Source organism: Amphiprion ocellaris, chromosome 8, assembly GCF_022539595.1.
Source record: "Amphiprion ocellaris isolate individual 3 ecotype Okinawa chromosome 8, ASM2253959v1, whole genome shotgun sequence".
NCBI classification, from domain to species: domain Eukaryota; kingdom Metazoa; phylum Chordata; class Actinopteri; family Pomacentridae; genus Amphiprion; species Amphiprion ocellaris.
In genome coordinates, this window is record NC_072773.1 from 17,388,647 (window position 1) to 17,413,842 (window position 25,196).

Below are 25,196 nucleotides of genomic sequence, written 5' to 3' on the forward strand. Positions count from 1 at the left end.
GCCGCTAACGCGAGCCAAACTAGGCCCAGGGGGGGCGTCTTTCAGCGTACCTGCCAGGGAGCCGCCAACACCGCTGTAGCTGCCGTCAGAGCTCCTTCTGTCAGGGAAAAGGCTTGAATGTGGGTCTCTCCAACACCCTCCAACTGCGGTTCATGAACTACATCAGCAGCCTAAGAGGTGATGCTAATCAATAGTAATAATGTCAGAGGTCACAACTGCACAGCACCTTTGAAAAACACAGTAAACGAAGCCTTCTCCATGAAAATTCAAGCAAATCTGAAAAGATTTCTTTTATGACAATCTCAGAAAATAACACTTATATTAGAAAACTGTTTTGTCACAGGAGTCATGGCCAAGATGAGTCTTTTATAAACATTTAAACAATACCTTTCATATGCTATAATTTATTCGTTTTGACCAGCATCAGTATTTTTGAAGGACTGGTCAAAATACACTTTTTGAAGTTTTCTCTTTTAAATCACTAGAAAACAGTTAACATATGCAGGGTACCAATGCTTGATTTCATTGCTGTACACTGTAAGAAGTGCTTTGGAGCTTTAGTTGAAGTTAAGTTCAGCGTTGAAAAAAATCTCATTCTCATCTTTTAAGCAGTTTACTTTTGTGGATTTTATCAGCTTGATAAATGATTTGTCCCTTTAAACTGAAGTTCAAAATTTCAGCGAAGATGTATAAATTAGGTTTACTTCTCCATCAGGATTGTGCCTCAGATGACATGCATCCATGTTTCTTTAATTCTTTTCAGTTGCAACTCAACCAGCATTTTCCTCTAGTAGGACTGAAGGAAAGGGGAAAATAGTAAAGCTAATGAGGAAAATCATGTTTTACTTTTTACATTTGGGCAAAGTAAATAGTTCACTTGGAAGAATTGGAAATTTCAAGTTGATTTTTCTTAAAATGAAGTTTCACCAATGTATTTGAGAGGAATCAAATTATTTACGTGCATCTAACTTAAGCCATTGTCATTAATATTACTTCTTAATTTAGAAAAAAACTTCATTCAATTGTGTGTTGTCAATTGAAGCAATTAATTAAAATCGGTTCAACAATTTTTTCAGCTCGTGCAGTTTTACTATCATAATTGCAATATACACCATGATACTAATGCTTAATGTTGGTCAGAAGAAAAGTGAGATTTTAGCTTTAGATTGTGACACCTGGCATGGATCTAAGGTAGTATGGTTAGGAATTTAGGCTGTGCTTAGTGTGTTTTTTTTATTGTGTTTTTTAGCCCTGAAAATTTCCTGTGTCGTGTGTGTTCAAAGACCTGTAGCTCAGAAAATATGCATAGTATGACGGTAAAATTTTGCATGGCTTCAGCAAATAAACTAAGCTTATGTTATAAATTGTAGGCCATTGTGAGGGTGTCAGGTGTGAGACCCTCCTGCTCCCCTGTTGCTGCTGTCAGACTGGAATCATTTAGAACTGCTCTGTCACAAAATTCTCTCTCCAGCTGTTTTTGATTCGTCCTATATTAGAGTTAACTGAGGGAGAAAAGAGGAGGAAAGTGAACATTAAAAGGAAAAACACAGGCTCACTGCAGCAGACGTGGTTCCTGCCTGAAGTGTAGTCAATGAAACAAAGATCCATCATGGGGCTCCTCAGGGAAATGCAGACATCTAAATAGAAATTAGCAGGACACTACCCAGCAGTGTAGATCTCTCTGCTCAGCTGGTTGAGTCGCGGCTGGATGATAGGTGGAGGAGAAGGGAAACCTGGGCTCAATTAGCTCACAATTTACCTCCGTGTGAGTGTGTGTGTGTGTGTGTGTGTGTGTGTGTTTGCTGTAGTTGCATCCTGTTTCCAAAGAATGTTAGTTGCTTCCTGGTTGACTCTGAATCTCTCTTGTACTAAATGGAACTTGTCAGGGCATTAACACTGGTGATGGGCGTCAGGAGAAGAGTGTGTGGCGGAGTGGATTGTCTTTGTGAGTGTGTGCTTGTGTGTGTGTCAGAGTTGCCACCCAGACATGAATACAAATGTGCATTGCAGGCTTGTACTGGAGCACAGAGCTGTCATTAGCACTTTGATAAAGTGTGTTTGCAGTTCTGTGTTTGTGTATGCCCATGCATGCTCATGAGAACAAGCCTGAGTGTGTGGCACTCGTGCACCCACTTTATAAGCAGAGACCTGATGTCTAAAGGATGCGCTGAGTCGTCTGTGTGGACTTTAACTATGAATGTCTTATCCAGTCGTGAGGCCTTCCTCAAATCTGCCTTACTGTATGTACTTGTTTTGTTGAGGTTCTTTCACAAGGATGTGGATGCTAAACTTCATCTCCACAAAACTACATTAGTACACAACTTAACTGATTCTCATTGATGTTTTGTGTTTTTATTTTGAAATAAATGTAATTTGTGATTAGGGTTAGAGTTAGGATGGTAAAGATGGTCATTTTGCACATGCCACAAGGTTCATGTTGGGAGGTTTGAGGAAAAGATGGAGGCATAAAACAGAGACCGAACTTACCCACAAGACCGGGATTCACAACTTAGAATTTGTTGACTGTTGTTTGTGTTATTTATTTTTGGTTTGCACTACCTGTCTAGTTACGTTTAGGCACCAAAACTATGTGGTCGAGTTTAAGAGAAATACCATGGTTTGGATCCAAATATGACCTTTTCATTACGTGTTTGAAGCTTCTTCTCCGTTTTGTGGGTTACTAGGGTAACACGTCTCACCCCATTTAATGTATGATTGGTTAGCTGAAGAGGTGCAACAGTGAAGCCATGAAGTAAAGGGCAAAGATACATTGATTGCAAATGCAGTTGTTGTATGCTACAAACAAATTTAATTGCACAATTACTTCAAGGACCATCGTAAAGTTGGCGATTTTTATAATTATAGTCAGATCTATGGCATTTAATCAGTCTCAAAACCCAGAACCCTGGAAACCAGGAACCATGTACATGAGCTTTGAGACTAATTAAATGCCAAACAGAGCCCCCATGTGTAGATGGCTACAGGTTTTGCTTGTTGTTGTTCTGTTTTTTCCGGCCTTGGCTTTCTAATGCTCATTCAAAATTCACACTCCTGACTCAGCACAAAGATAATTTCAGTTATCTGAAACTACAAAAAAAGTTCAGCGGTTGATGCAGGCAAGCTAGCGAAGTGGTTGTTAAAACACGCATGATCATGATATAAGTCGCTGTAATATAGTTTCAGTTTTCAGTGTGGACCCACTGAGCTAAAGAGGCTAACTTACAGCAGATGCTAACAAGAGCAGCAGAGATGCCAAAGCAGAACTAAGAAGAGCGTTCATCTGCCATGGATGAGATCTAACATGTGACGGCTCCTTCAGTATCGACACTAGAGTTCATATAGGTAGTATTGATACTCTGGGGACCATCAGTGTGCTGCATCCTCTCGTTCTGGAGTTTGGACTCCTGAGTTCAAACCTGAACATGAACATGAGTTCAAACTGTTCAGAAAGGTCTTTGTGTGGGTTGTCTCTGACCTCTTTGTCTTTAGCGCTCATCTTGTCTCTGTTTTACTCATCTATCCGCTTCCTTGCTCCCATCTCCCTGTAGTCTTTCCCTGTTTTTTTCTCTCCGCTATTCCTCACTTCCTACATTTTCCATCCATCTCCTATTGACACTCTTCCTGATCCTCTGATCTTGTTTCCTCTTCTCCCTCCTCACCATTACCTGTTTTCTCCCCCAATCCCTCATACCCACCCACGTCACCTTTTACCTTTTTATTTTTCTTCTTAAATTTCCTCTGGACCAAGGGATCTTCCTCCCCCTCTCCTCCGCCCTCCCCTGTTTGAAATGTGCGTGTGAGAGCAGCAGCACTGCAACAGTCTTTCTTGAGCTTTCCAGGTCACTCTGTCCCTACAGACAAATCAACCTTTTGGCTTTCCTCTCTTTTTCTTCCTCACTGTGCCTTTGTTACCCCTCAATCAGACTGAGAGAGAAATTTTTATTTAACTTTTGGCTAGATTACATAGAAGTCTGAAATATTAACTGTCAAACTAATGTATTGTTTTTGATGACTTCATTTGAGAGAGAGAAGCCAAGATAATAGCGACGCTGATGTCACTATATGTAGCGGTCATGCTTCTATTTTAGGAAACACTGGAGCTTCGCAGCCTTAAATAGAAGCTGCAGCTAAATGTTTTTTTTCTTTTTTCAAAGAAAATTATGAAATATCAAGTCACTGTTCTTTATACAGAACATTTGAAGCCAAAGTGTTTTAGACTAGAAAATAACATCACTATTATGAATTAGAATGACAAGTGTAAGGGTTCAGATTCTGCAGTGTTATTTGTGGTGTGAATTTACCTGAATAATTTAAGTATTAAAGGTGTCAAAACTCTGCAAAATACTATATAAAAGTATGTTTTACAAAAAAAAATAAAATTGTGTAATTTTAATTTTCTACTGTGTTATTACCTATAGACCTTGACTTGACTAGTTGCACAACTAAAGTCACGACCCTACAAATCCAAAGATTTAACTACAATAGCAGCAGAGTGAAAGAGAAAACAAAGTTGAATCAGGCAACCAATCAATGCAAAACACTTGAAATAAACTAAGAGAAGACATTGTCAGAGATGCGTCATTAAGAAAGAAGAAAGCAAGGAAAGAAAGGTGAGCATTTCATTGTGATTTGAAAGAAAACAGTGCAATCATTAGCAAAAGGATGACTGACTGCTGGAATTTAATATCTATGATACAGTAGTTATTGTGTTTGGATTTCCTTTTTTTTTTTTTTTTTTTTTAGAAAAGGACGATAAAATCCATTTTTACTCCGCTAAGGGACGCGCTGCAGTTAATGCAGTTAGCATACATAAATAACGTGAATTTAAAAGCTGCATAATCTCACAAACCTTTCTCTGCATTTTTTCCTGTTGGTCCCTCGTCACAACAACTTAGCTCAGTTGTTAGGTCTGTTTCATTTGCAGCTCAGACCAGCTCAAAAAATAAAAACTGCGGCTACAATCAGCCTGCAGGCACTATTGGACCAAATCATATAAGACTGAAACCATCTTTTTTATAACAATGTGAACAGCACAAATCAGATGGAATCTGATTTTTTCCAATTCTGTTTTGGCCCACTGGTCATAAATCAGATACAGGTCTGATTTTCTGCAATGTGACCTTAGCCTGAACAAGCCTTGGCAGTTCCAGGAGGGCTCTAGGGGGAACATGGCCACCTCTTAAATCTCAAAGCTCATCATAGAGAGAGCGAAGGCCACAGTTAGTTGATGGAGGAGCACACGCAGACATCAAAACATTAACAGGAGCGGAAGTTTAATTTGTTGTTTCCAGCTGTTTGTAGGAGTCTTCCCTTTATGATGATTAAATACCTACAGCAGTAGGTAGCGACATTATAATGGTAACTTCATTAATTACTTAGAATTATGACATGGAGACACTGAGTGACATACAGTATCTCCATGTCTTAGCATCACACAGGTGAGCGGCAACACAGAGACACAACTTCTAAGCTGCAATTAAATCAGTTCTGAGCTCCATCACAGCTTATTGTGTTACTGTAAAACACTGGTCCATTTATTGAAGATAAAATATTAGAGGTTTTCCTGTTTCACAGCAGGATATTTACGGCTGTGGCAGTATTGTGGCTAAACCTAACCCTAGAACATGACCAATCTAAACCCCAAAACAACGACCAAAATATTACAGGAAGTAGTTTCGTATAAAAACAGATTTTATTGTTCCATAAATGGTTGTAGTTTAAAAATTCTGTCCATGTGAGATGATAAATTACCAGTGTTTTGGGAGTTATAAATAAGATCTTGCCCGTGTTCACTGCAGCAGCTCTTCTCCTGGACTATTCTGAAAGGTGGTTAATCAAAACTCTAATTGTACCTGTATTAGTCTCTGCACATCAGAAAAATAAATAATTCCCACTGTAAAATATGAAACAGAATTATATTGGTGTGTGATTTCTAAATTCTTGGCCACCCCCAGAAAGATTTCTGGAGGCAGTTCTGTTCTGCTCTGGCAGTCATCGGAGGAACAGTGAGGTTCTTGACCTCCTGAGTATTTGGTGTGAAATACTTCTCATGAATTCACCAGCTTCTGCTACACATCAACCACAAACGCTGACTTCCATGGCCTCCAGTTTCTGTTGCATGTTACGTCATGTTCGTTTGAGGGTCACTTCAGAGCTGTGAAAAGTTCACACTTGAATCTGACATGTGAAAAATAATGTGAATGGACAAACAAACAGCTGAATTGGAGCAGTGCATTTTGATTTGCATCTCGAAAACAAAGTGGAATGTATTACAGTTAAGAAAGATTTTACAGACCAAGACAAGGTCATCAGATCAGTCTAAAGATATCCACACCACACTAGCATTACTGAAATACACCACACATGTTTCTGACTTCCTGTAGAAGTTACATTTTACTGATGCTTGCTGCTTTTTACAAGGAAAGTTGTGCATTGATTTACATTTTGTTTTGGAATTCGGTTAAAACTTGTACTATATTTGAATGAAAAACTGGAGTAAGAGCCAACTTGATGAGATAACATGGGTATAATATTGTTTTGAATTGGAAACAAACTAAAAATGGAACCACTCTACTGATCTCATTTGTTTGTTTCGGCACATCAATTAGATTTCTTCCCGTTTTGTACTGTTAGGCTCATTTGGGCTTTTGCATTTTATGTTGTGATTTAAGCTAATCAAATCCAGATGCAAAAGTGGCACAAAACCTGTGATACAATGTGACCAATGTCATATTCAGGGTAATACATTGTGTAACCACGCTGTCCAGATGTCACTTTGGAGTGTTATGGCCCAATAGGATTTTTTTTTTCTTCTGGATATTCAAGACATTCTTTCAGTCAAACTTCAGAAACATTGTGCTTCACTTCAGTGCAGTGGTCAGATTCCTTGCTCAGTCCTGAAAGATGAACTTTATTTGTTTACATCATGTTTTCCACCAGACTGATGAGTTGTATACTAATGTGCGCTGATCTACAAACTAAAGATGTTTCTTAGAGAATAAATCCCCTTTTGAGATCCATTTGCATGAATTATTGGAGATTCATATCCATCCATTCTCAGAACAAATTGTTTCACTTGTATTCTAATGGCCCATTTAGCTTGTTAGATACCAAAGAGAAATGCAGTTATCCTCCCAGAGAAATAACCAGATGCACAACCACAACCGCAGCCCTGTGCTTGTGTTGTCACTGTGTATCACACCAGCTAAAACAAACTGTTAACTTCTGATTTTGTTGATCTGTTTGTCCCTGTTGGCCTCACTAATGCCAGTTTTTTTTTTCCACCAAGTGGTGAAAATGTCATTAAACATCATTAAAAGGAGAAGAGATGGCAGCACTGCTCCTCTGTGACTGTGAGTGAAGCGATGAGTGCTGCAGCAGAGGGAAGAGCAAACCCAAAGCACAGGGTTGATCATGGGTCATCTCAAATGTATGCTGTCGTCTCCCCCTCCCTCCCTCCCTCCCTCCCTCTCCCCCACACACACTCTGACACAGGGGTTGGACTCAGGCAGGGTAACTGAGGGGAAAGTCAAATGTCAGGAGAGTAGCAGTTTTATGCCAAAAGTCCACCTTGACATGAACGCACCCCTGCAGAAGTAATTGATTTTCATTTTGGTGAACCGCTGGGCGCATTGCCCTGGAGTCTGGCGCTGAGTGTTTGTTGCCATCTACATATCAGGCCATGCACCAGCCATGACTAAACTTAGTACAAAACGTTACTGTGCAGCAGCTGCCCTGGGAACACTTCTGAGAGGCTGCCAGGAACTCTATTTTATATTCCTTTACCTTTGATGAGCTGGGGCCTGGGTACTAAAGTGCAATCTGCTTTCCCTTCAAATACTGAATGGGGTCAATTTTGTTGTCATTATTGCTGTTTTTGGTTTTAATTGTGGGATTACATCAAAATAAAATGGATGAATGAATGAATGAATGAATGAATGAATGAATGAATGAATGAATGAATGAATGAATGAATGAATGAAAAATGGGTTCATCTTCTAGTTTTTTCAGTGCTTTTTATGGGACCGTTTTCAGATAAGATAAAGATGAAATGAACTTTATTAATTATTAATTATTTATTAATTAATTCTTGCTGTTGGTTTTCAATGGAAAAACAGAAAAAAGGACCATTTTCTATATTTGCTGTTGTTTATATTTTGTTGGATTAACAGACAACAACAAAAAATGGGCCCATTTTCACTTTTTCGGGGGGGGGGGTCAAAATAGAAAAACTAAAAATGGGCTTGTCTCATTTTTGGTTTACGGCAGGAAACGGATTATACTTTAGTACCCAGACCAGCTTGCACAGCTGGAAAAGAAAACAGCACAACACCAACCCCCCATGTCTTAGTGTTGGACAGATAGGTAGAAATTTAAAGCAGCTATGAAGCATATTTGAAGAACCGGCTTTTTAAGCATAACTATCAGAGAATGAGCATGAAAAGAAAAATGCGTCAGGTTATGAACCTGCTACTCAGTTGGTGATTCTTATTTTCAGTTTTGTACTTGAACACATCAACACAAGATTCAAAATGACAGGTTTTATGAATATTCAAGAATCATGGAGACACTGGTAATCTTTTTTTTTGACATTGTACAACATGTCAGAACATGTAGTGAGTGGACAAAGAAGGGATTGTAATATTGACTGGGAGGGCTGACCCCTACAACCACTGATGACTCCAAGCATCAGTCAGCATCCTGCAGGATGTGTTTTTTTTACCCCCAGAGCAATGAAGCATAACAACATGACACCAAATCTTAACTGGAATCAGTTAAATTGCTTTTGAGCTGAACAGTTCTAACCTCCCATGCTACTTCCCAGTGTGTCTGATTCAGCTGACAGCACTGTGAGGAAACACTCTGTGGTATTGGGTATTTTAGCTGATACATTATAGGGCACTGCAGGCAGTAATAACATGTGCAAGAGTGCAAACACTTCAGTGCATGTAAGAGTTTCCTCAGTGCAAAACAAGGCATCCATGGTGAGTCAGTCTGTATGTAGGTTACTCTGACCGAGCCCCTAATCTTGGGATTGATTAGACACAAATTAGGCTAATTGGCAGCAGGTTAGGTTAAACCAAACACATTAGGGTGATATAATTCTATAGCAGTAACACATTCTAATACACGAACATACACTTACAAATATGTGCTGTTACCCACATTTATAGAGACACACTTCATATCTAATTCTTCATTAAAGTAACTAAAGTTTAGTGGTTTAAGGTAAAAGATATATCTGCAGTCAGACTTGGATTAAATCTGGTTCATTTTACCACCCTGATGATTTGAAATCATCATGTCAAAGCCACAGAATGTGAAACCTTAAACGGAATCCTTTCCATCTAAAAAACATCCAGCAACAGCTCGTTTAACATCGGCATTTATGTTCACTGATTCTGAATTTAAGTAGTTTTTTTCCTACATATTGGATGCCACATTTGGTCCATGCAAGCAGGCAGACAGCATTACTAAAGCTGTATGTTCTTAATATATGGATTTTGATGTCTCCTTTACATTTCAATCAGTCCTCAGGCTGTTATAGGCAACGCAGACGGTCGAGGAAGGTCTTATTTTTTAAAGTTATGTTACAAACACTTCACACATTGGCAACATAATCAATAAATATGCATTCTGTGTGTTTTGATCAGAAAACTACGTGCAAAATACAAACTTTCTCTGTTTACAAGGAAAAAAAAAATAACTAGGAGCATTCTGCCAATTTAGTTCTGCACTCCAACACTGTTTCTGACTCACGATGGACAGTTTGTCCTTTTTCATTCCACACAGTGCAGCTCGACTACTGGCGCTTCTTGCAGAGGTCTGGTGAAATAACTTGTTTCGAACTACACACCAGCAGGTTTTTGTGTTTTCTAACTTGTAGTCTTCAGCTTCAGACTATTCTGACTATAGTGACATCACTCGATTTTTGTCAGACTTCACACAGCTCCCTCTGGACACAATAAAGACTTTCTTTGTTTTGTTTTGTTTTTGTTTTTGTTTTTTTAACCTACGTCGGAGTTCTTCCCAACATCTGGAAGCACACTTTGTCTGGACGTTTGCTGGATGGAGTGCAGGTGAGGAGACAGCCATGGGAAAGACAGAACAGAGAGAGGATACTACAAAGACAGTGGTCACAGCAGCTATTTTTATCTCAATGAAACAATATTGACATCAGCGTAGTGGATAGAAGTGAACATTAATTCACATTATCCTTGAAAATTATGTTAAAATTTGCACCACATTTAGCCGAAAAATTTGTTAATGACCTCAAACAAGAGCCAACCTACTGAGAAATGATTGTTTTTTTTTGGCTTTTCACGTTCACATTGTTATTTTAATTAATTAAATCCAGATGATAAAGTGAGATAAAATGGGATTCAGCGTGACCACTGTCACATGTGGTGCAAAAAGATGTGGAAACACACTGTGCAGATGTCATTTTAGAGTGTCATGGCCCAGTTTGATGATTGATTGATTGATTGATTGATTGATTGATTGATTGATTGATTGATTGATTGATTGATTGATTGATTGATTGATTGATTGATTGATTGATTGATATGATTTCTCTGAATAATGAGGACATATATATCAAAAATATTATCTTAGTGCAGTGGTCAGAAAGGGACAGTGTATTTTTAAACACACTTCATGTAAATATTGTCGAATTCTCCTTTAATTTCATATATTACACATGTGAGCTATACATTACTTTTAGAATATTTTTAGATACGTTTTTAGATACATTGCCTTCAGAGAAAGGACTTTTCTTGTCTCAGTTTGCTGTGCAATTTGCTTAATGAATGTTTTGTTTTTAGGTTGTTGTTTAACGGATGCTGCTGGTCTATGGGTCTGATGCTGACTGGTTATAATCAAGGTGGTGGATGTGGTTCCACACTGCACTGGTTTATCTGGACAGTTCCACCTCCTTTAGATGGAGTCAAAATGTTACTGCTCTCCTTATCTGGACACGTTTACATTTACTTCTAGGTCTAACTGATCACAGATGATTTGTGCTTTACATTAAAACACACACATAAGCACTCACTAATCTGTGGGTGTGTGTTGTGACAGCAAGCATCTCACTGACAGGCCTTGATCTTTAACAATCAATGGCTCAAGCCAGGAGCCAGAGAAGAGAGGCTGCCTCAGCCGAAGTCAGCACTCTGTCTCTGTCACCTGCTTCCTCTGTTTCTTCACACGCACCATTATGTCTCACACACAAACCTCATTTTAAAATCAGAAGCCCTTTGACATAGTTTGGGTATCAGAGGATAAAGCTGCTCTGTGTTGTGTGGCTTCAGTCAACGTGATTAGTGCCAGTCTCCCTCTGCTGGTTATGTAGCTTTACTGCATCAAGAAGGTGCTGCTACATACTTAGCAAACACTACAGTGGAGAAACACAAGTTTTACTAATAATACAAGGTTGAAATTCACAATGTAAATGTTGAAGAGAAGCTTTATTGCTCCACGTAAGCTATAAAATGTATTAGATTACATTCAAAGACATGAAATGATGTGAAGACCATTCAGGTGCTTCCTGACAAATGCTCAGATGTGGGATTGTCAAACTCATCAGATTTATTATTCTACATTTATTTACACTGAATTTAATCTCCTAACATGCATAAACTGGTGGAAACCCTTTTAAGATACTAATGCCACAACAATTCTAGGTCCTTACTTTGTGAAAAGGGCATACAGAGTAAAACAGTGGACAGGTAGTTAAACCACCTGCCTAATAAGGTGTCAGGTCCCCCTAAAACAGCTCTGACCTGTCAAGGCATGAACACGGCACCTCTGATGGTGTCTTGTGATGTCTGAGACATGGATCCTTGGTGTCAGTGGTTTGTGGGGCGGGACCTCTGTGAATCAGACTTGTTTTGATGTATCACATGGATGCTGATTGGAACCTTGGGAGTTTGGAATCTAGGCCAATGCCTTGAGCTCTTGATCTTGTTCCTCAAGCTGATCCTGAGCAGTGTTTACAATGTGGCAGGGCTCTTTGTCCTGCTGGGAGAGGCTGCTCCTGTCTGGGAGTCCCACAATCAGTTGTTGGGTGCAACAATGTTTAGGCTGATGGTATGTGTCAAAGCAACGACCACATAAATGAAAGGTTTCCCCAAAGAACAGTGTACTGTAAGGAGATGATCACTTCACCTGCCAGTGGTTTTAATGCTGAGTGGTTTACTTGTTGAATCAATATACGCTGCACACTGTTTTCACCGTCAAGGCCCTTTCAGACAGAATGTGACATGTGCTGCGCTCACCGCTGGGTTCAGTCTGCTGCTTGGGGGCGTTATGGAAGATGGAAAAAAACATAGGTGGAGTTTTTTCTAGCAGGACTACATCAAGTGCTCAATAAAATATTATGTATGAAAATTAAACCTCTTTACCTCATTAAATCCTCATTTCCTCATAGCTCATTAATTGTCTGTGCTGATGCCTCGTTTCCATTGGCCATGCAAATATTTGTTCAAATTAGGTGAACTCTGACCGCCGTGCTTTGCTTGCTGCAGTACTAAACCGTCATGGTGCAGAGCGAGCTATAGGAAATAATGGGTTTCAGAGGGCCTCAATAATATTGTTGCATTCTGTCTGAGAGGACAGTTCAATAGGAAAAGGGGAATGGATTTAGCTTATTTAAATCAATTAGATTATTTAAATAATTACCTAAATGAGCTCAGATCAACTGTACACCATCATTATCTTTATGCATTTGTTTAACTTTTCACCAGTTTAATACATTTTGTTATCTTTGCTTATCTTTATTGAAATATTGTGTATATTTATACACATGTACATGCATTTATATAAGTGTAGCTATGCTGTACTTATGTATTTGTTTGTGCGTATACTTTTCATGTGGATTTTTTTGTCCTTTGTTTTGATCATATTTTGTGTTACAGACATTTACCAGAAACAGAGAGATAAATCCTTACCAGTGCTGTCGAACACATCTTCAGGCTGCGCCTCACCTGTACAGTCTCTGGTCTTGAACAGGTTCAGTTGGCTTTTTTCTCTTCCTTCTTGCGCTGCCTAATGCATAAAGTGTCTGATTGTAATTTGCCCCACACTTCCTGAATTACAGTCATCCCAACACACAGGAGCATCTAAATATTTGTGTGGGGAACCTCTCTACTTCTTTAAGACTGCACGCAAACGGACATTAAATTTACCATCAGGAGCAGTAATGTAACGTGAACTGATGCCTTGTGATGCTTTGGTACCAGTCGATGCCAAGTCGATGCCAAAATTCTGAAAATGGTACTTATTTTTCAGTGATACCAGACGTACCGTAAGATGCTGTACGTAGTGAAGATGCTGAACTATATGCAGAACAGTGTAAGTTAGTACACAGAGTCACCTACGGAGAGATCAGAGAAAGCATCTTAACCTGATCTAATCAGCCCAAAGACAGACATCCAGATCTGTGCATGGAATTAAAGTTGAACTGTCAGTTGTTGCTTTGTATTAATATGTTGTCACCGTGCTCACATATCTGAAATTAGGGCTGGGTGACATAGTGGAAAAATCTGTGACAGTAAAATGTATAGTTTTAGTCCGTTCAATAATTATTGACAATTTTCAGTCACCTCTTTGTATGAATGACCAGGAGGAAATAGGATTCATTTAATTTTAACCACCTTACTTTAAAGTTATTCACTTTACCAAGAAAATAGAAAGTAGAAACGCATGATAAAAACATTAATACTGTTAATATTTTGGAGAAACCCCAAGACGTGAAAGCGTTTTACATTTTCAGGGAAGCTCCTGTCTTATTAAGAGTTCAAACACCGGACATAAATAGATCCCTGACAGTCACCACAGATCACCAGATCCCAGTTTTGGGATGAATACACACATCATTACATCTCTGTTTTGTGTGTTTGACAGATTCAAAATAATAAATAAATGGGGGGAAAAAACTGTTTAAGCACCAATGTGATCACCACATAGTCGACCTATACTTACAAATAATAAAAGGAAGTTTGGAGAGAGCCAAAGCGACAGAGTAAGATATTTGCAACAAGGGTAGATTTGTGGGAAGCTTAAAAAGATGAAGAAAGTAAAACATCCTTCAGAAAATGTGTGTAGACCTTCAAAAGATGCGTAAGAACCAAAAACCAGATTCAAATCCTTCAAGTGAGAAGGACATGATACACACAAATGGGCTGAGCCTCAGCAAGCAGGACAGCCTATTTGTATTTTTAACCTGTGCACAGCATAGCTGGTTGAATCCTGTCATGTCAGTTTCCATGTTCATGATAGATGCCTTGTCTCCCTGTGCCTCCAGGCATGTACCCGAGGCTCAGTGGAATTCCTCCGTCTGCTATTCACAAGTCCTTTTTTGACGACATATCCATTTCCTCCTGCACCCTTCAGTCCCACCATAGCAGTCTCTGCAATGCTCCATCCATCCCTATTATCCATCCTAAAGTGGCAGATACCTGCCCGCATCTCTCCAAGGAGAGGGAGGAGGAAGGTGTGATAGAGTGAATCCGTTAAGACGCCTGAGGAAGAGATTGCTCTGTCAAATGAGAGTCTTAACATTGGATGACGGAAATATTTAAGCTTATTTTAGTTCATTTCCTTGCTTGCTTGTTTGCTTGGTTGTCATCCATAACGGACTGTTTTAGTGTCTGTAGCTTTAAATGCCGCTCAGCTACTGCTGCCCATGCACTTTTCAGGAAGAAAACTCTCTCTGTGTCTGAGTGACAGCGCAGAGCAAAAAAGTTGAGCACATGGCAGCCATGATAGGCATTCATGAGTGAGTGTGACCAACATTTTCCATCATTTTAAACTTTTTTTTAGATACTTTCATTCCCAACCTGTTTGCTTAGTTCAAATGACCCCCAGTGCCCTTTTGATTCTCTACAGACACTAAACAACTGAACCAAGAACATGTGTAGTTTAGAGTTACAATCAACCATTCATTCATGCTTTGTAGTGTCCAGTCAGAGAAGGCAAACACACATGATGTTCAGTGGAGTCCAACATGACCTGATATTAGTCACTAGAATTTAATTTGTAGTCACACTATTTATTCAAACCCATACTGATACTTTTTACTGAAAATACAAACAACTACATAAATGCTACAAAAATCTGAGAGATAAACTTTATTGTCTGCCCTGACCCTAATTGATTTGTGGACATTTTTGTTGGGCACAGGACAGCCACATATATACGTCCGATTTTGCTATGAATTACGGGTAAGGGCTGCAGGAGAGACTGCAGATGTATGGACTTACAGACAGGGCACATAATTGAGTCAAAAGGTCCCCATCAGAGTCCTCATGTACTTGATGATTTGATAGTAGGACAGCTCTGAATACTTCCACACTAAACAGGAACACGCCTCCAAGTCTGCTGGTCTGTGAGTGTGGAGATTGGGTTTGGGCCATTGTTTCCAGCTCTGCTAATACAACCACGGTAATAAGTCAGCACAAAGAAAAACTGGGCCAGAACTAGATGGCAACAATGCATCATTGTTTTCCTTGGTCTGGACCAAATAAACCAATCTGCATAGGGGTCATGCAGATCTGCAGTGTGTCCTGCTTCTAGTGGCTCTTAAAGGGGCACTGTTTTGTGCAAAAACAGATTATGTTCACAGCAACCATGTCACTCACAAAAATGCATTGTGTGCATCCTTCAAGTCTAAGAATCCTCCCTTATATATTTTCAAAACCTGCATTGTTTGCATCCATGTTAATTCGTTTTCTGCATTTGCCAGCATTGCTGTTTAGAAGATAAGAGCCTCAGAGTGTAACCACTACCAGACAGTGTATAGCATCTCAGGCATGCACATTTGTCCTCCAAAACTGTTTTACTACTATTGCTCAAAAACAATCTGGAAATTTAGCACTTCTAGAAACTTTAAGATTACAAACACTGATCTCTGATAACTTAATTACGGCCAAGTTATATATACATACCTAATGAAAAAAATGATTACCAATGTCCACAAAATTTGACGTAATTTCCCAATATTTCCGTGCTTCTTATACTAAATCCTTGAAACCCTGAGCAGTTTCTGGGTGTCTTTTTCTTTTCTTCTTTTTTTAATTTTTTTTTTTTATCCTGTCACATTTTTACTCACTCTGGGCTGCACCTTTATGTAAGCAGCACAACCAGTTATAATGCCATAAATCAAAGGGAAAAAAGCAATATGAATATTTTTTTATCATTTATTTTACAAAAAGTGAAACATAACTGGAGTCCCCACAGGTGTTACAAGTACTTTCAAAATTGGTGGTTCTGCATGGTGTAAGGATTAACATTTTTTCCCCCCTCATACTTGTCTCCTATTTGCTTTATGCAAACACAGCCTGCAGTTCAGTTGAGTTCCGCTGAAATATCTCTAAATTTTTGTTGCGTGACTGTTAGTTGCAGGCCTTGCAATTTTAGGATTTTTTTGCAGAGCATCATATGTGCAAATTTATTTTGGGTACATTTTTGGATTGAGACATGTAGAATAAAGTGATTTTAATATAATATCATGACTTTAAACTTGGATTTAGTGAACCTTTCAGATAGAAATGTGTGTCGCACATGATTAGTTCGAGGACTGTCAGGGAGTTGCACGTCTAATGATTCTTTCTGTTTTCTTTTTGTCTGTTCTTTTCAGTCTTGGGGTATAATAAATAGTGACATTTTGGTGATTTTTTTAAAGGTAGCATGTCTTTCAAAGCCCTCGCAGGTTTTGGTGTTCAGAGAGTTAAAACAGAAAAAGCTGAGGCCTATACATTGTGCATAATGGCTCTTTATTAAACAGATTTAAGCAGACTTAACACCGTCTTAATAGCTCAATGCAGTACGGTTCAATACAGGTGTCATTAGTGCCTTTATAGTACAGAGACAAAGGCCCAGATATAAATAAAGTGCGTGGAGGTTTAGTTTGTTTGTTTTCTAACGAAGCAGCAATCTAATATGATAAGTGATTTGGTTAGCTGTACAGCCATATCTTTCAACCCAGACACCAGCATCAGCAATAAAGAGACGGATTTATGGCTGAGAGAAGACAGAGGCATCACAGAGAGGCCAGCATCTGTGTCTCCATTTGAGGGAGGAGCTGATGACAGTATGAGTGGTAACATCGAGAAGGGTGAGGTGTGGCTCAGAGGGAGCGAGAGGAAGAAGGAAGATGGGAAGGAAGGAGGTGTGGAAAAACACTTAGAGAGATTAAACACAGGGGGATGAGTGAGGACTCTGTTTTTATGTGCATGTGTCTGCAAATGTGCTGGCGTGTGTGTGTGTGTGTGTGTGTGTGTGTGTGTGTGGGTGTGTGTGGGTGTGTGTGCGTGTGTGTGCGTGTGTGTGTGTGTGTGTGTGTGTGTGTGTGTGTGTGTGTGTGTGTGTGTGTGTGTGTGTGTGTGTGAGTGTGTGTGGCATGCGGCAGAGACAGAGTTTTGGATCAGTTTCAGGTCCTGCCCAGCAATCCATTATGGATTAGTGGTGGGTCGGCCCTGTTTTTATTACGTATGGAATCTATCATTAATGGACATCTAGAGGACTTCATAGGTATTCAATGAGAAAGACATCACTCCACTGTCAGCACTAACACTGTTTGCCTCAGTGGCGCTCAGTGTCGTGGAACCAGGAAACGGTGTTAAACTACTATTATTGGGACAACGAGTGATACTGAGCCGGAGTTATTCCATTCATCACATGGTGACATCAGCAGGGACACACGCCGATACTACCAGGGTGGCTGGAATTAATAGGAGTATGTGTGCATCTATATGACTGCACCTGTTTTAAGTAGAGACTGTGTATAAAAGATGGACCTCTGAAAACTGATGCAAGAAGTGCCTTTACACGTAGTACCACTGAGAGTCACAAGGCGCTCCAAAGAGCTCTGGCTCCATGAGACTCCCATTTAGAATTCATCATGAAAAGCTAAATCACTTAATTTTTTCCACAAGTCATTATTATGGGATACAAACATACATATTGCCAAAGCTGCACCGTTTACACAGTTTTTTTAAAAACAGAAAGAATTCATTGTTACCTTTTTCCACAGTTTCAGCTAAACATGTGTCATGCTGTCAGTCAGCGAGTCTTGGCTTAAAATTGTAATATCTCAACTAAATCACTTTTTTCTATATGTTTCATTAAAATAAATAAATAATTTACACTACCCAGATTCTGTAAAAATCTAAAAAATTGTGTTGCTGTAAAGCCATTAGTGATTCAGCTATCAGAGCAACAGTCATGTGACAAAATAACAACTTGAAGCAGAGCGTCTGTGTGGGACCTCTGGTGGAGGTTCTTACTATTCAGCGGTAGGAAGAAGAAAAATGAGATGAGTAGGTTTGGGAGAACTTATTGATTGCAGCTCAGCTGTGGGAGCTAAAAACTATTAGAAAATACCATGAGGTTGTTTAAAGTATGAGCTTGGCTAAAGTTTATCATGGCACGCTGTTACCTTAGAGGCTATTTTATTTTGTGACAAGTCATATAGCGAGGACCTCGAGGTTTTTCAATTATTCCAACCAATTTGGAATAATGTAACTGTGACCTGAAGCCGTTTACGATGAAGGCATTATTACAGGAGAAGGCAAAGACTGAGTGCAGACGGAGGCAAAATGCAGAGCAGGGTGTTTTTTTTACCCTTGGATTGCCCTAATTATACAGAGCATTGATTTTACAATGCATCCATGGATTGATTAGAAGAGCCCTGCACCTCCCCTAAGGAAGGAGGGCTTCGCTCTCTGGTCTCCTGCTCACTGTTCTGCTCTCCACTCGTCCTCTACTCCGCTCGCCTTTAATTGCACCTGTTTCTTTTCTTTTCCTTTCTTTATTGTATCCTTCAGCTTCCTATCACTTTTTTCCCTTTCCTTCCCTCCATTTTCATTTCCAGCGTTTCTCTTTCTGATCTCATTCCTGATAAATCCTGATTGCACAATTACTCCTATAGTGAAACCACTGAAATGTGCATGTCCTTCTTGACTTTCAAAGCTCGATTTGTAGTTGACACAAGCGGTCAACAGCAGACCTGATAGGATTTACATCTCAGTGCATTTCTCCTATTGATAAACTCGACACATCATGATCAGATTGTATTGTGTTTTATGTTCCCCTCTCCCCTACACGTTTACATTCATCCCTGTGTAACAACACTGAAGTTCTTTCTGCGTCACTTCCTTTAGGTAGCAATTTAAATTTGTCATCTAAATTCCATATTACCTTAAAGCCAATGTCTGGTCATCCGCCCTCTGAATCCCAGGCAATTTCTGCACATTTTTTGCAGTCCTGCGAGTCCTGCACATTTACGGAAACAACACAGCCATGACTAGAGACAGACAGAACTTGAAAATGTCTTTTGTACTGTGGGATAAAACCATAAATCATCACAAAAAGAAAACAAAAGTTGAATTTATTGACAATAAAAAAAAAATGTAATCAAGTGTCACCAGGTGTTATGAATACTGGGGAAAACGATGGATCTACATACTAGATATGTCAACACTAAGATTTTAAAATTTGTTTTCATACTTGTCCTCTGTCTGCTCAGTTTAAACACAGCCTGCAGTTCAGCCAAAAATCTCCTGAATTCCTGAATTTATCCCACATTGCTGTTGGTCACAGCTGAGTCATTAATGCCTTAGGAGCGCAGAATTTTCAGTTTTTTACAGAATCTGGTTTGAACAAACATCCATCCATCAAATATCTGTACACTGCCGAATCCTCCATAGGGTCACAGGGGTGCTGGAGTCTATCTCAGCTGACTTGGGAGCGAAGCTAGGGGACACCTGGACAGGTCGCCAGTCTATCACGGGGTTATATATAGAGACAAACAATCACTCTCACATTCATACCTATAGATAATTTAGAATTACCAATGAATATCACCATGTTTTTGGACTGTGGGAGGAAGCCAGAGTACCTGGAGTGAACCCATGTATGCACAGGGAGAACATGCAACCCCCATGCAGAAAGATCCCTGGAAGGCCAGGAAGTGAACCGGGGACCTTCTAGCTGCAAGGCGAAAGTGTTTAACCACCGAGCCACTATGCAGCCCTTTGAACAAACAATTTATTGTAATTTTTCTGCCTGAAAAAAATCCCTTCCTTCCTTAAAATGACACTGCTGTAGCTGCACCATGGATTCCTTTATTTAAAAAAGTGCAGATCTATGAAGTCCCTGCCTGTCTCTTCAACCAACCCTAAATTAGAAGTTGTTTTTTTTTTGCCTAAACAGTTAAAATAGGGTATGTGATATGTGTAACCTTAAATCTTAGGGATTGTTATGTTCACAATTTGCCTCTACTGCTCCCAAAAGACCAAAAATAATTAATAACAAATAACTTAAAAGAACCAAACAGATCAATGACTGCAGGTTTAACGTTGTAGGTGTTGTGAACTGATGTTAGACACCTCCACCCTCCACCCCACTTGCTCTCTATGAATCACCTAAATGGCTGCATCCTGCTGAGTAGAGAACAGAGTCATCTTCAGGGGATGATAAATATTAGCAAATTAATTGATGGCAAAACAAATTGCATTGATTGCACAGACAGGGTACATCCTCATTAGACAAGCTACTTCAGAAAACACTGTTGACAGCAACTTTATGATTGTGCAGTAAAAAAATTAGAATGTCTACTGCATTTTCCAACTACCTTAGTCTCTGTTTACAGTTTGGATAGCAAAGTTCTGCTTGTGTCTGCAAGGGGTGTTTTGAAGGGCATTTAATCTATAGCAAAATGTTTTTGGGCTTAGTGAACAGACAAATTACTAAATTTTTGCTGTGCTGAGTTGATTCAATACATTTAGATTTTTTTTGTTTTGAAGATGGTTTTGGAAAATTTTTGTTTTATAAATGTAATATGAAACAAATACAAAAGGTAGCATTGGTTTTCCTGCGGTCTGCATGTTTGTAGTGCAGACTGTCCAACAGGTCGTAAATTTTTGGCTGCACACAGTTTTCTGCAGAGGAGTCCATGTGAACCCTCCAAGACTTGGGTGGATGATCAAGTGAAGTCGTGCATGCTCTAAAGCCTGACCTTCAGAGAGTTTAGGGCAGGGCTGTCTAACTACTTTTAGTTCAAGGGCCACATACAGCCCAAGCTGATCTCAAGTGTACCGGCCAAGTAAAATCAGAGCAAAATAACCTATAAATAATGACAACTCCAAATGTTTCCCTTTGTTTTAGTGCAAAAAAGTACATTCTGAAAACGTCTGCACTTAATAATTTATCTTTTTACAAAACATTATGAACAACCTGAAATTTCTTAAGAAAAATAAGTGCAATTTTAACAATATTATGCCTCAGTTTATCATTTACACATTACAACTTACAGATGACAGTGTGTCTACAAAGGCACAAAATATGTAGCATTTAACTACATGATTGAAACAAATTGTCAAGATCTAGAGATCATTTTAAATTTACATTCATTTCCACATCGTTGTAGTAATCCTGACCACCTGAACTGACTCACTATTAAGGAAGAAAGTTAAGTTGTCCCCCTACCTTGTAAATGTATAAAATTTATACAAAAAAAATACATGAAAGTTATGGCAGTGCATGAACAATAGAGTTCCACCAAAACAAACTCTTTTGTACTGAAGCAACTGACTGGCATTATATTGCACAATGCTCAATGTCTAAGTATTCATTTTCACCTATGTGCAAAGTGGGGGCAGATTGGACCCTCTGGCTAGGCCTGCGGGCCATATGTTTGACACCCCTGGTTTAGGGTGAAGGTGTCCTGGTCCCTCTATCAATGACTGAGAGGCTGGGGAGACCCTGAACAGGTCACCAGTGTCTCACAGAACTGTCTGTCCACCATGCATGTCTTTGGACTGTGGAGGAAACCAGAGAAGTGGTATAACATTACCATCCTGGCGATGATGTTCAAGCTCCTTAAAATCTACTGAAAGACATGGACAGGACATGGACAGGAGCTCATACTTTTTGCCCCAATGTGCACTGTTTTGGAGAGTTCTAAACTGGCAAGTCACATAGAGCTACAGTAGGGACATTAATGGGAAATATATCAGGTTAAAAAAAGGTCAGAATTCTCCTTTCAAGGAAAAGATGAAGAAGGAAAAGAAACAGCAGCAGCCCACAAAGACATGTAGACATGTCATAGAGTTAATAATAATAATAATAATCTAAATTCAACACAAGATTGCCACCTGATATCTAATGACAGACAAATCAAGGACACTTTAGAACACCTGCGTTGACAGTAATAAGGTGTGTAGACTCAGCAGAAAATGGCAATGTGGCTTCAGTTCAGTTGTGAGACACAAGTTGATTATCTGATATGTATAACTCAATCTCTCCACTTACGTGAGAAGATAAAAGTAATTCCATCTCAGCCAGCTTTACTCTTCAGTTATAGGCTATTCTAAACATTCATCTGTAATAAAGATGATATGGAATGGGATTGATCTGAGACAGAGGTGTTGGTCAGTTTCTCCAGCATCATCAGACAGCACAGGATTTTTCCATCATCTCTTTTAGCACCTCTCTGCATCTCAGTTGACTTCCCCTCTCTCACCTTTCCTCTGTGCAATGAGGCGTTCCTGTTGGACAGCAGGGAGGGGCAGAAGAGAAACCAATATATAATGACGAAGACTGAAATGCAGAGATGATGATGTTTATCTTATAATGAAGAGAGGTACACAGTCGGATAGGAAGGATCAATTGCTGTGGGCAACGGGGGAAAGTGGAAAAAATAGTAGTGCGGGAATGGAGAGAGACGAGTGTGTTTAAAAATCAATTACACAGTAAATATGACACGAGTCAGCAACGACGCCCTCGGGGGAACCCAGGAAATATGTTCCTGCCTGCATGTCGGTAAATCTGCACTCCCTACAAATGAATTACTAATTTTATGTACAGGAGTGAAAAGAAAAAAAAAACACTGTGTGTGGTGGTATGTGTGCTGCTTATGTACACAAGCTATAACTCCCAGGGGAGAGCATTATTAATTGATGGGGGAGAGTAAAGGAAGTTTTTTTTTTCCTGCTGACGGAGAGGAGGGAAGAGCAGAGCACCAACCCAGTGTTACCTCTGATCTTGGGGAGTGTCAGCAGGTCGGCGAGCAAAAGGAAAACACTGCAGCAGCTGGTGCTTTGAACCAACCTCAAAAATTGACCTGAGGAGTGGATGAGAGGACAAGGAGGGAAGAGGGAGAGTATGATGAGGGGAAAGCCAGGAATAACTGTCCATGAAGCGAAAATGGATGGGATAATGTGGAAACACAGAGCATGACGATAGATGAAATTTAAAACTGAGATTAAAAAGAAAATAAGACGACTGACTTGAAGAGATGCCATAAAATTAATGACTCTGGGAGCCAACATAGCAACACAAGAAAAAAAAGCATATTAAATGCTAGAAATTGCGTTAGACCCTTGAGCTTTTCCATGCACTCACAGTAGCCCTCTGGTTCCAACTGCTAATATACAGTATCCATAAAAAGTATTCACCCCCCTTGTAAGTTTTCCTCTTGATTGCTTTTCAATTTTGAATAGCTGTCAACTCAGTCTGGCTTCTTTGACAGTAATTTACCAAAAAAAGACTAGGGAGATATCAAAGTGAAAACAGATTTATACAAAGTAATGCCAATTTAATAAAAATTCTAAATGTAAAATAAATATCTGAATAAGTATTTACCTCCTTCAAGTCAGTATTTAGTAGATGAACGTTAGGCTGCAATTATAACACTGAACAGGTCTCCATCAACCATGCATGTCTGGACAGTGCAATTCCCATTTGCCTTTGCAAAATCACCAGATTGCACAGGGATCATGACTGAACAGCAGTTTTCAAGTCCAGCCACAAATTCTCAATTGGATTTTGATTTGGGTTCAGACTTGTCCAGAATATTCACCTTGTTGACTTTATACCATTTCTGTGTAGCTTCGGCTACATGCTTCAGGTCATTGTCTTGCTGGAGAACAAAGTTGCCTCCCAGGTCCCAAGTCGCAGTTTCTCTTACAGTGCATCAGGTTGTCTTCCAGGATTTCTGTATACTTTGCTAAATTAATTTTACCCTCAGCCTTAACAGCCCTTCCAGGCCCTGCTGCTGAGAAGCATTCCCACATCATGGTGCTGCCACCACCATGCCTTAACAATGGGGAAGGTGTATTTGTGATGATGTGTAGTGACTGGTGTCTGCCAAACATAGCATCTAGTCAGGTGGCCGAAAAAACAGCTAAAACAAAACAGAAAGACACAAGAATTAATTATATTTCTTCATTTAACATTTTACTACCTGAGTGTTTCCTTAAATACAATGAATTGCTACAATCCAGTAGTGTAACTTGAACAAAGTGTAAAGACCAAACCTTAAGCGAGCATTGAGTTGGTCATGTGAAGGTTAAAATGACAATTTTTGTTCAATATATAGCTGTATATCCTCAATTTAAGCACTTTATTGACTTTAGCAATAGACTAAGAAACTGGTCATTGCAAAAACTTCCCTAAGATATGATTGCAGCATGAGCTAACACTCCTGGCTGAAGCTTCATTTTATAGATATGAGTGTGGTACTGATGTTGTTATCCAAGTCTCTGCAAGAAAGCAGATCAAGATACTTCTCCAAATGTCAAGCTATTCCTTTAAACAGCAGGGTGCTAGTCAGTATTTCAGCCAACTTGTTACCCACATGGAGCTCTGTGGCACAGAGGGATAAGATACAGAATAATCAAGTTTTTTGCATATACATATTACTCGTTAGCAGAATCAGTTTATTGTTGGATTATTCAGGGAATTTGTTACATTCAAGCCAAAGCAGCTTATACCCCAAAATCTAATGCACCATTACAATAAAGCCAAGTAACAAAATTACTGTGCCATGATGGTGCTTTGTGTATAGCATCAGCATGAGCAAAGCTATCACAAGTCATTAGTATCATCACTGCATTTATATCTAAGGACCATTTCCTCCACAAGAAAGTGTAAAATACAAAGTGACACACCCACAGAAACACACAAACACACGACCAGTCACTCCTCTTTCTCTCTCTCTCTCTCTCTTGCTTTCTTTCTGCATTTTCACCAGCTCTGCATTTCCCCTATAGTCTTCATCTGGGTGGCTGGGCTGGCTTGGCAGGGCAGCAGTATTGGGTCTGGCCCTAATGAAGAGCATTGATCCTTGTTGGGTTATGAGCAGGCTTTAGTGGCCGTGTTGAGATGTTAATAAGCCTGGCCTTATTCCGGAGGAG